This window comes from Arachis hypogaea, chromosome 20 (genome assembly GCF_003086295.3).
Source record: "Arachis hypogaea cultivar Tifrunner chromosome 20, arahy.Tifrunner.gnm2.J5K5, whole genome shotgun sequence".
NCBI classification, from domain to species: Eukaryota; Viridiplantae; Streptophyta; class Magnoliopsida; order Fabales; family Fabaceae; genus Arachis; species Arachis hypogaea.
In genome coordinates this window covers 49,671,516-49,684,102 of record NC_092055.1, presented here as the reverse complement: position 1 = coordinate 49,684,102, position 12,587 = coordinate 49,671,516, and the positions used below count along the sequence as shown (strand labels likewise).

The 12,587-nt window shown below is 37.2% G+C and overlaps 1 non-coding gene across 1 annotated transcript; it reads right to left on the bottom strand.

Annotated features, from left to right (window-relative positions):
• Nucleotides 1-1,656: 1,656 nt before the first annotated feature.
• Nucleotides 1,657-1,764, bottom strand: LOC112788613 (small nucleolar RNA R71). The gene has a single exon (XR_003195971.1). It is a non-coding gene; the product is annotated as a small nucleolar RNA R71 (small nucleolar RNA).
• Between the last annotated feature and the right edge of the window lie 10,823 nt (nucleotides 1,765-12,587).

Here is a 12,587-nt window from a genome sequence, read left to right as displayed (position 1 = left end):
CATGTTTTTTTTGTTTGAAAATTTTTCAAAAATACATACTTGATGTTCATCATGATCTTCAAAGTGTTCTTAGTGTTCATCTTTGTATTCAAAGTGTTCTTGCATGTTTTCTTTGTTTTTATCCAAAATTTTTATGTCTTGTGCATTTTTTGTGTTTTTCTCTTTCTTCATTAAAAATTCAAAAATAAAAAAAATATCTTTCCCTTTTTCATCTCATAAAATTCGAAAATTTGAGTTGACTTTTTCAAAATTTTTTAAAATCTAGTTGTTTCTTATGAGTCAAATCAAATTTTCAATTTAAAAATCCTATCTTTTTCAAATCTTTTTCAAAAATCAAATCTTTTTCATTTTTTCTTTCATATTTTCGAAAATTTCAAATTGATTTTCAAAAAATATTTTTCTTATTTTGTTTCATAATTTCAAAATCTTTACTAACAATTAATGTGATTGATTCAAAAATTTTAAGTTTGTTACTTACCTAGTAAAAAAGGTTCAATCTTTAAATTTTAAAATCATATCTTTTGTTTGTTGTTAGTCAAGTAATCAACTTTGATTTCAAAAATCAAATCTTTTTAAATTTCTTTTTCAAAATAAGTTTCAATCACATCTTTTTCAAAATCAATTTCAAAATCTTTTCTAACTTCTTATCTTTTCAAAAATTGATTTTCAAATCATTTTCAATTAACTACTTGACTTTTTGTTTGATTTTAAAAGTTTACTATTTTAATCATATCTTTTTCAAAACTACCTAACTAATTCTCTCTCTGATTTTCAAAAATCACCTTCCTCTTTTTCAAAATTTCTTTTTAATTATTTTAAATTTTAATTTTAATTTTATTTCTTTTCTTATTTTCGAATTTCAACGTTAATTTTAAATTAAAAACAAAAAAAAATTATTTTATTTTATTTAATTTTCGAATTCTTCCCTCTCTCATCTCCTTGTAATTATTTATTCATCTACTAACACTTCTCTTCCACCCAAGAATTCGAACCCACTCTTTCCCTCTGTGTTTGGATTCTTATCTTTTCCTTCCTCTATTCTTCTTTTCTTATACTTACATGAGGAATCTCTATACTGTGACATAGAGGATTCCATATTTTCTTTTCTGTTTTCTTCTTTTTCATATGAGCAGGAACAAGGATAAGAACATTCTTGTTGAAGCTGATCCTGAACCTGAAAGGACTCTGAAGAGGAAGCTAAGGGAAGCTAAAGCACAACTCTCTGGAGAAAATCTGACAGAAATTTTTGAAAAAGAAGGAGACATGGCCAAAAATAATAACAATGCAAGGAAGATGCTTGGTGACTTTACTTCACCAAATTCCAATTTACATGGAAGAAGCATCTCAATCCCTGCCATTGGAGCAAACAATTTTGAGCTAAAGCCTCAATTAGTTTCTCTGATGCAACAGAACTGCAAGTTTCATAGACTTCCATCTGAAGATCCTTTTCAGTTCTTAACTGAATTCTTACAAATCTGTGATACTGTTAAGACCAATGGGGTTGATCCCGAGGTCTACAGGCTTATGCTTTTGCCATTTGCTGTAAAAGACAGAGCTAGAGTATGGTTGGACTCTCAACCTAAAGATAGCTTGAACTCTTGGGATAAGCTGGTCACAGCTTTCTTAGCCAAGTTCTTTCCTCCTCAAAAGCTTAGCAAGCTTAGAGTGGATGTTCAAACCTTCAAATAGAAAGAAGGTGAATCCCTCTATGAAGCTTGGGAGAGATACAAGGAACTGACCAAAAAGTGTCCTTCTGACATGCTTTCAGAATAGACCATCCTGGATATATTCTATGATGGTCTATCTGAGCTATCAAAGATGTCACTGGACCATTCTGCAGGTGGATCCATTCACCTAAAGAAAACGCCTGCAGAAGCTCAGGAACTCATTGACATGGTTACAAATAACCAGTTCATGTACACTTCTGAACGGAATCCTGTGAGTAATGGGACGCCTCAGAGGAAGGGAGTTCTTGAAATTGATACTCTGAATGCCATATTGGCTCAGAACAAAATATTGACTCAGCAAGTCAATATGATCTCTCAGATTCTGAATGGATTGAAGGAATCATCCAACAGTACTATAGAGCCATCTTCTGAAGAAGAAGCTTATGATCTTGAGAACCCTGCAATAGCAGAGGTAAATTACATGGGTGAACCCTATGGAAACACCTATAATCCCTCATGGAGAAATCATCCAAATTTCTCATGGAATGATCAACAAAAGCCTCAACAAGGCTTTAATAATGGTGGAAGAAACAGGTTTAGCAATAGCAAGCCTTTTCCATCATCCACTCAGCAACAGAAAGAGAATTCTGAGCAGAATCCATCTAGCTTAGCAAATATAGTCTCTGATCTATCTAAGACCACTTTCAGTTTCATGAATGAAACAAGGTCCTCCATTAGAAATTTGGAGGCACAAGTGGGCCAGCTGAGTAAAAGGGTCACCGAAACTCCTCCTAGTACTCTCCCAAGCAATACAGAAGAAAATTCAAAAAGAGAGTGCAAGACCATTGATTTGACAATCATGGCCGAACCTACAAGGGAGGAGGAGGACGTGAATCCTAGTGAGGAAGACCTCCTGGGATGCTCAGTGACCAATAAGGAGTTTCCCTTTGAGGAACCAAAGGAATCTGAGGCTCATCTAGAGACCATAGAGATTCCATTGAACATCCTTCTACCCTTCATGAGCTCTGATGAGTATTCATCCTCTGAAGAGGATGAAGACATTACTGAAGAGCAAGTTGCTAAGTACCTTGATGCAATCATGAAGCTGAATGCCAAATTATTTGGTAATGAGACTTGGGAAGATGAACCTCCCTTGCTCACCAATGAACTAAATGCATTGGATAGGCAGAAATTACCTCAAAAGAAACAGGATCCTGGTAAATTCATAATTCCTTGTAACATAGGCACCATGACCTTTGAGAAGGCTCTGTGTGACCTGGGGTCAGGAATAAACTTAATGCCACTCTCTGTAATGGAAAAACTTGGGATCTTTGAGGTGCAAGCTACCAGAATCTCATTAGAGATGGCAAACAACTCAAGAAAATAGGCTTATGGACTAGTAGAGGACGTGCTAGTAAAGGTTGAAGGCCTTTACATCCTGGCTGATTTCATAATCCTAGACACTGGGAAGGATGAGGATGAATCCATCATCCTTGGAAGACCCTTCCTAGCCAAAGCAAGAGTTGTGATTGATGTGGACAGAGGAGAGTTGGTCCTCCAACTGAATGAGGACAACCTTATGTTTAAAACTCAAGGATCTCCTTCTGTAACCATGGAGAGGAAGCATGAAAAGCTTCTCTCACTGCAGAGTCAACCAAAGCCCCCACAGTCAAACTCTAAGTTTGGTGTTGGGAGGCCACAACCAAACTCTAAGTTTGGTGTTGAACCCCCACATTCAAACTCTAAGCTTGGTGTTGGGAGGTTTCAACAATACTCTGAACATCTGTGAGGCTCCATGAGAGCTCACTGTCAAGCTATTGACATTAAAGAAGCGCTTGTTGGGAGACAACCCAATGTTATTTAATCATATCTATTTTATTTTCTTTTATTTTATTTCATGTTTTATTAGGTTGATGATCATGTGGAGTCACAAAAACTACTGAAAAATCAAAAACAGAATGAAAAACAACATTAAAAACAGCACACCCTGGAGGAGGAACAATCTGGCGTTTAAACGCCAGAAACAAGCATCTGTCTGGCGTTTAACGCCAGAAACAAGCACCAAGATGGCGTTTAACGCCAGAAACAAGTATCTACCTGGCGTTAAACGCCAGAAACAGGCTATATTTGGGGGTTTAATGCCAGAAACAAGCAGCAGTCTGGCGTTAAACGCCAGGATTGCACAGCAAGGGCATTTTACACGCCTAATTGGAGCAGGGATGTTAAGTCCTTGACCCCACTGGATCTGTGGACCCCAGAGGATCTGTGGACCCCACAGGATCCCCACCACTTCTTCTCTCCTCTTCACACCTTTTCATAACTCTCTTCCCCAAATACCCTTTACCAATCACCTCAATCACTCTTCTCCATCACCTCTTCACCACTCACATCTATCCTCTTTTCCCCAAAAACCCCACCTACCTTCAAATTTAAACTATTTTCCCTTCCAAACCCAACTCTAATGGCCGAACCCTAACCCCTCCACTCCTATATAAACCCCTCCTTCCTTCTTCATTTTCACATAACACAACCCTCTCTTCACTACCTTGGCCGAATACACCCTTCTCTCCCTCTCCTCCATTTCTCTTCTTATTCTCCTTCTTTCTTTCTTTCTTCTTTTGCTCGGGGACGAGGAAAAATTTTAAGTTTGGTGTGGTAAAAGTATTGCTTTTTGTTTTTCCATAACCATTAATGGCACCTAAGGCCAGAGAAACCTCTAGAAAGAGGAAGGGAAAGGCAATTGCTTCCACTTCTGAGTCATGGAAGATAGAGAGATTCATCTCAAAGGTCCATCAAGACCACTTCTATGAAGTTGTGGCCAAGAAGAAAGTGATCCCTGAGGTTCCTTTCAAGCTCAAAAAGAATGAGTATCCAGAGATCCGACTTGAGATCCAAAGAAGAGGTTGGGAAGTTCTCACCAATCCCATTCAACAAGTCAGGATCCTAATGGTTCAAGAGTTCTATGCAAACGCATGGATCACTAGGAACTATGATCAAAGTGTGAACCCGAATCTAAAGCGTTGGCTTACCATGGTTCGAGGGAAATACTTAGATTTTAGTCCAGAAAATGTAAGGCTGGCGTTCAACTTGCCAGTGATGGAAGAAAACGCACGCCCCTACACTAGAAGGGTCAACTTTGATCAAAGGTTGGACCAAGTCCTCATGGACATATGTGTGGAAGAAACTCAATGGAAGGTTGACTCAAGAGGCAAGCCGGTTCAATTGAGAAGACTGGACCTTAAGCCTGTAGCTAGAGGATGGTTGGAGTTCATTCAATGCTCAATCATTCCTACTAGCAACCGGTCTGAAGTTACTATAGACCGGGCCATCATGATCCATAGTATCATGATTGGGGAGGAAGTGGAAGTTCATGAGATTATACCTGAAGAACTCTATAAGGTGGCTGACAAGTCCTCCACTTTGGCAAGGTTAGCCTTTCTTCACCTCATCTGTCACCTCTGCAATTTGACTGGAATTGACATAGAGGGAGACATCCTCATTGAAGAGGACAAGCCCATCACTAAGAAAAGGATGGAGCAAACAAGAGATCATGGACCTCAACAACAGCATGAGGAAATTCCTCACCATGAAATCCCTGAGATGCCTCAGGGGATGCACTTTCCTCCACAGAATTATTGGGAGCAAATCAACACCTGCCTAGGAGAATTAAGTTCCAACATGGGACAACTAAGGATGGAGCACCAAGAGCACCCCATCATCCTCCATGAGATTAGAGAAGATCAAAGAGCTATGAGGGAGGAGCAACAAAGGCAAGGAAGAGACACAGAGGAGCTCAAGAGCACCATTGGTTCTTCAAGAAGAGGAAGACGCCACCCTTACTAAGGTGGACCCGTTCCTTAATCTCCTTATTCTTATTTTCCTGTTTTTCGTTTACTATGCTTTATGTTTTATTTATGTTTATGTCTTATTACATGATTATTAGTATTTAAGTGTCTATGTCTTAAAGTTATGAATGTCCTATGAATCCATCACCTCTCTTAAATGAAAACTGTTTTAATTACAAAAGAACAAGAAGTACATGGTTTCGAATTCATCCTTGAAACTGGTTTAAATATTTTGATGTGGTGACAATACTTTTTGTTTTCTGAATGAATGCTTGAACAGTGCATATGTCTTTTGCTATTGTGGTTTATGAATGTTAAATATGTTGGCTCTTGAAGAATAAGGAAAAAGGAGACATGTTATCTGATAATCTGAAAAATCATAAAAATGATTCTTGAAGCAAGAAAAAGCAGTGAAGAACAAAGCTTGCAGAAAAAAAATGCGAAAAAAAAGGGAGAAAAAAGAAAAAAGCAAGCAGAAAAAGCCAAAAGCTCTTTAAACCAAAAGGCAAGAGCAAAAAGCCAATAGCCCTTAATGTAACAACCCCGTTTTTCGAGTACGCGAGATCTTTCCTAAAGGCACGGATTTCTCCGGAAGACTAGTAAAGAGAACACCTCTTCTATATCAACAAGTATCTCGATACTCATTGTCATTATGTCATCCTTAAGCTAGAACCTTTTCTGAGGCAAGCTCGATAATGCGGTCACGAAGAACCTAGTTTTTGAACCGTATCAGTTAGGAGTTTTGATTCGGTTTTTCGTAAGTAGTCTCAGTTTGACGAACCGGACTTGATTCATGAGATAAGAGAGATAATAGTATAATATTATCATTATATTAGTATTAGAATATGCTTGAATGATATTATAAGGTTACCTGATTTGTTTTAGTTAAAAATAGAAAATCGGTTTAACCGGGTTTACGGTTTACTAGTGCAGCTTAGCACCAGCACTCTCTGATGACTTTAGCAATGCTAAGGCCTCATTATACATGTTTTATTCTCATAATAAATATTTTACTAGTGTCATTTATGCTAGTAGCTCAGAAAATAATTTTTAGAGATGTTTTTTACGAGTGTTCCGATACACCTAGTTTTAGTAGTTATACACCTGAGATATTTTAATATTATTTTAATCCACCTCCAAGCCAACCAATCACAACTCACCTTACACCCCCAACACACTCCAAGGCTGGTCATTGATGCGCATAAACTTGTTATGCTACGATTTAGGAAATTGCACGATCGGCAAAATTCCTTCCGGCAAGTGCACCGATTATCGTCAAGTAAAAACTCACAATAGAGTGAGGTCGAATCCCACAAGGATTGGTTGAGTGAGCAATTCGGATTAGAAGTATGTTCTAGTTGAGCGGAATCAAGATTTAGATGAGAATTGCGGAATGTAAAATTGCATGAATTAAAGAGCGAGAAGCTAAATTGCTGAAATTAAAAGGGATGGGGTTGATTGCATGAATTTAATTGCAGAATGTAAAGAGAAAGTGGAAATCGGAGATGGGGAATTCATTGGGTTTTAGGAGATATTGAGATCTCCGAATCAAAACATGTTTATCTCTTCCTCAACCAATGCGTTCATTGAATTTTGCTTGGCAATCTTATATGATTGGATCCCAATCCCTTGGCTCACCAATTCTCTCTAAAAACAAACAAATTCCCAATCCCTTGGTTTAAATGTTTGTAAGAAGAGATGATGCTCGATCACTGATTATACCACACAGTTTCATGAACCACAATTTGGTAGGATTACATGTCACAATATCCATCCAAATCCCAATCCAATTCACTGTGAGAAAGCTTCTCTAGCATGAATCCTCCATTCCTTTCCCAAGGTTCCGAAGGATTCCAATTATGGATAGTCTCTTTCCCAAGACAACTAACCAATGGAATTAGATCGAGAAGCTTTCTAACAAAATTCAAGAGAAAAGATTGAAGAAGAAGAATAAACTATTATTGATTCATTGAATTATAATAGAGCTCCCTAACCCAATGAAAGGGGTTTAGTGAGTCATAGCTCTGAATTCAATTACAAAACTCAAGAAAATGATCCAAAGTTCCCCGATGCCCCCTCAGGGGCTGGATTCCCCTTTCATCCAGTGTGTCTCCAATGCAGAAACTAAGGCCTTTAAATAGGCTCCCTAAATTACAAAATGAAAATGAAATTCAAAGCAAATTACAATCAAATGAAAATAAACTATTCTAGATGATTCTTGTGGCCTTGATTTGGTGTTGTTGATGGGCCTTGCTTGCTTGAAGGGTAGAGTGACATAATTGATCCAAAAAGGATAATGATCCATTAAACTACACTCAAATGTTGCACCCCCCTTTCTTGAGTCATCACTTTGTTCTCTTGTCAACCTTGCCAATTTGATGCCAAATATAGACTATTATACCTCGTTGGAAAGCTATGGATGTCAGCTTTCTAACGCAACTGGAAGCACCTCAATTGGATTTCTACAACTCGAGTTATACTCCATGGAAGGTGAAGAGGTCAGCTGGCCTGATTGCATGTTGGTACTATGCTCTTCTATGCACATTACGGGGCTGTTTTCTCCCTCAATTTTTAGTATCCACCATGCATGCCATATATTCTTGCAAAGCTCTAGATGTCTTCTTTCCAATGAATTTTGAATCACCTCATTTGGAGTTTTGTAGCTCAAGTTATTTATGTTTGAAGAAGGCATGGTCAAGCTGTTCCATATAACACGTTTAAGCTCCAGTTTAAGCTTAAACTGGAGCTTAAACGCTGGCACTCCCTGGAGGCACAAGCTCGAGCACGTTTAAGCTTCAGTTTAAGGTTAAACTGAAGCTTAAACGTGGAAATGAGAAAGCAACCCTGGAGGAGAAAAATAGTCGAACACGTTTAAGCTCCAGTTTAAGGTTAAACTGGAGCTTAAACGTGGAATGCTCCTGGTGCCTTTCTTACTTCTGGCGTTTAACCTCCAGTTTAAGGTTAAACTGGAGGTTAAACGTGGAAATGCTCCCCTGGTGAGATTCTCACTTCTGGCGTTTAACCTCCAGTTTAAGGTTAAACTGGAGGTTAAACTTCAATTCCAGCATTATATGGCTTGGTAGTTTAAGTTCCAGTTTAAGCTTAAACTGGAACTTAAACTCCACATGTGATATTCAAGCTTCCTTTATTGATTTTGTTGCTTCCTTGCCTAGCCTCTTCTTCCCTGAAATCATCCAAACAATTGCATCAAAGTCTTGCAAAATTTCATGAGAAATCTTCCATTCATAGCATTCAAGTAATATAACTAAAAACTCATGGAATTTGCATCAAAATCTTCATGTTGAATGATTTAAGACAAGCATGACTATTTGGCCCAAATGATTACTTAAGGCTCAAGAAAATGCATAAAACAACTAAAAATAAAAGAAAAAGGCTAGTGAAACTAGCCTAAGATGCCTTGGCATCAGTCATTTACTCCCTTTGGCCGAAATTGAAAGGAGAGAAAAGAGAGAAAACTTCATGAACACTTAATCTTCAAAGCTTGATTTCTTCTGAACCAAAACTCAAAACAAAACTCCGATTTCACCAAAATGATCCTCTCTTCTTCCTCTACATAACCATGTAACTTATCAAGCTGGAAATAAGGTGAGATGGCTGTCTCCCTCCCTCTTCAATTCAGTTTTCAAGGAAAACCATGCAAAACATGTGTTTTCTTGATGTTCTTCCTTAGGAATCATGCTTAACTTGACTTGAGGGCCAAGAAACGTTAATTTCCAGCAAGTCTAAGGTGATATATCTCTTCCTAACATGCTGAGGGAGATTTGGTTAGTTGAAAGTTTGTGGATTTAAAGTTGTTCTTGATGTGTTTTAGGAGGAAAAAGTGCTTTAAGAACACTTCAAAGAGTAACCAGATTTGGAGCAGCAAATCAAGGTAGGGTTTGACAAAATTAATCTTGATTGATTGTGTTTGAGTTGTGTGATTATGATATGGTTTGGCTGTGCTTGAAATTGATTGTTTATATGATTGATTCTTGTTGAAATTTTGGTGAAATTTTGATGAAATTTGATGATATTCAAGCTATGAATGTCGTTCTTGAGGGTAGCTGGAAAAACGAACCCTAGAGCTTAAATTGGGGTTCAATTTGTGTTAAAATCATGTAGAAAAGATGGGGTTTTAGTGGCTGCTAATTTATTATGAATTATAGTAAAAATTGGTTGCTGAAAAGACTGAAAAACGGGTAAAAACAGATAAAGAATTTGAAGAATATACGAAGAACACTTTGAGTGTGGTGAAGAACATTGAAGAACATCTTTTAGATCTTAGAAAGGGTAAGGAGGTAAATATTTTGGTGTTTGAGGGATTATTTGGTAATTTCTAAAAGTTAGAGTGGTTAAAGTAGAAATATTAAAAGTTACGGGTGGTAAAAGTAAATTTTAAAGGTTAAAAGTAAAAGGTAAGTTAATTTTCGAAAATTTAATGATAAAATAATAAATAATAATAAAATATTAAATAATAATATTTAATTAAAAATAATATTTTAATAAAAATAATAAAATAATGCGGAAAAGGCAGTTTTCTGTAAAAGCTTTAGAAAGACAACTTTAAGCGCAGAATCTCATAATTACCTTCATAAAACACTTAGGGAGTGGTAAAAACATATTAGTGAGGCAAAGATAAAGGAAAGATAAAAAGTTAAAGAAGAGATAAAAATTAAGGAAAAGTCTGTAAAGTACTAATGACAGAAAAACAAACAGAAATTAGTGAACAAACTAGGGCAACATAGTTAGTCCTTGAGTTGCGACTAGGGTTAGGTATTATATGAAAAGTTAAACTGTTTCAGTATAGAATTAATGAACCTATACTTGGGACAGGCATACTATTCATACCGAAATTTACATAAGCTTTAAATACATACGTTAAACAGAGAAATCAGAGCAGAGTAGAGAAACACAGAGAACAGGGCAACCAGAGTAAAGTGAAGAGATAAAGAGAAAAAGAGTAATATAGATACAGAGGAAAGAGTAATAAAAAAAAAGTAAAGAGAAACAGAGAACAGACTAATCAGAGCAGAGTAAAAAAACAAAGTGAAAAGAGTAATATGATAAAGAGAATAGAGAACAAGCAGAGGGCCTGTTGAAAGGTCATTTGTTGCTTTAAGACAACTCCAGAGATATTTGTATATTCATCTGCTACTTTTCTGTTGGCCATAGAGGTCCTGTAGGCCCAAGTTCACCTACAGTGAGTTGTTATTCCTGTAGGCCGAAGTTCACCTACAGTGAATATCAATTGTGTATCTCAGGGTGTTGCTCCTGTAGGCCAAAGTTCACCTACAGAGAGTTGTGATTCCTGTAAGCCGAAGTTAACTTACAGATGTGTCATTTCTGTAGGCCAAAGTTCACCTACAGAAAGTTGTTGTGCTGTAATTAGACTTTTTCTGTAAGCCGAAGTTCACTTATAGAGGTGCCATTTCTATAGGCCGAAGTTCACCTATAGAATGTTGTTATGTTGTGATTGAACTATTCCTGTAAGCCGAAGTTCACTTATGGGAGTGCTATTTCTGTAGGCCGAAGTTCACCTACAAAGAATAAGCCATATCTAGGACTAGTTCCTGGGTAATGTCGGGTTGCAGGGTGTAAACCGACACGTGAGCTCATGGCCTGCATAGGACAGACATGCATCATACTTGGTTGTGCATTTCCTCTGTTATGATTGTTGAATGAATGTATGCTTTCCTTGTTTGTATTCTATTCTCTGTGTTTGTTTTGTATTTTCTTGTATCCTTTTGTTTGTGTTCTGTTTTCTATTTCTCTATTTCCTCTATTTATCTTCATCTTCTATTTACTGCTTTCTGTATCTTGCCATTTGTTTGCAAAATAACATATAATTAATGAACTTATCTAATAACCCCGGCCTTACTAAGAACTCCCCAGTTCTTACCCCTTCTCTCTCCCTTCCCCCTTCAGATGGAAGCAGGAGTACCCTTCCGTAATCTACTGATGACCGTTTTGCAAAGAGGATTCCGCTCTAGGTAGTCTTCTGAGTCTAGAGTGAACTCCGTTTCCTGTTTATATGTATATACTATGAGACCAGCCAACGTCTGCACCCCTTTTGTATATGAACTTTAACTTAAATCCTATGTACGAGACTCCTGTTGTGTGGCTACTTGATGAGGTACCAGAGAGACATCCTATGGCAATGTCTGATCGTGCAGAGGAGTAGCAGATGATGTTCTACCTTTTGGTGACATTCCACCTGACTTGAGTTTTGAAGACTTAGAACGTACTTTCCCTCGCTTTAGTAGTTTAGAGGGACTAAGTGAGTATAGAGTCTAGGCTAGCCTGGGTGCCAGCTTAGGGACTTCTTGAATAGGTCAGAACCTGGGATGTTGTATGTATATATATGTATATAGATATTATTTAGCTATATCTAGGGGTGTTCTAACTAACAGTCTATATTCTAATAAAGGCTGAATCACTGAATGTTGTTGACTACTTGTGATGTATTTATGTGTGGTTGTTTATAATTGTTTTATTTGTTATTATTTTTGAATTGATTATAAATGATTTTGTTTATTAATTCAAACATTTTCAAAAAAAAAAAGTACCTCGCTAACTAACTACGCTTTTAACAACGAATCAGGCTCATATAATAAATAATAGATAATAATTAGGATGACAAATTGGTAGCACTCAGTTTCTGGTATGTCTTAGGCGTACTAAAAATTGGGTCGTTACACTTAAAACCAAAAGGCAATGGTAATAAAAAGGATCCAAGGCTTTGAGCATCAGTGGATAGGAATAAAATCCTGGCCTAAGCGGCTAAACCAAGCTGTCCCTAACCATGTGCTTGTGGTGTGAAGGTATCAAGTGAAAACTTGAGACTGAGCGATTAAAGTCGAGGTCCAAAGCAAAAGAAGAGTGTGCTTAAGAACCCTGGACACCTCTAATTGGGGACTTTAGCAAAGCTGAGTCACAATCTGAAAAGGTTCACCCAGTTATGTGTCTGTGGCATTTATGTATCCGGTGGTAATACTGGAAAACAAAGTGCTTAGGGCCACGACCAAGACTCATGAAGTAGCTGTGTTCAAGAATCAACATACTGAACTAGGAGAAT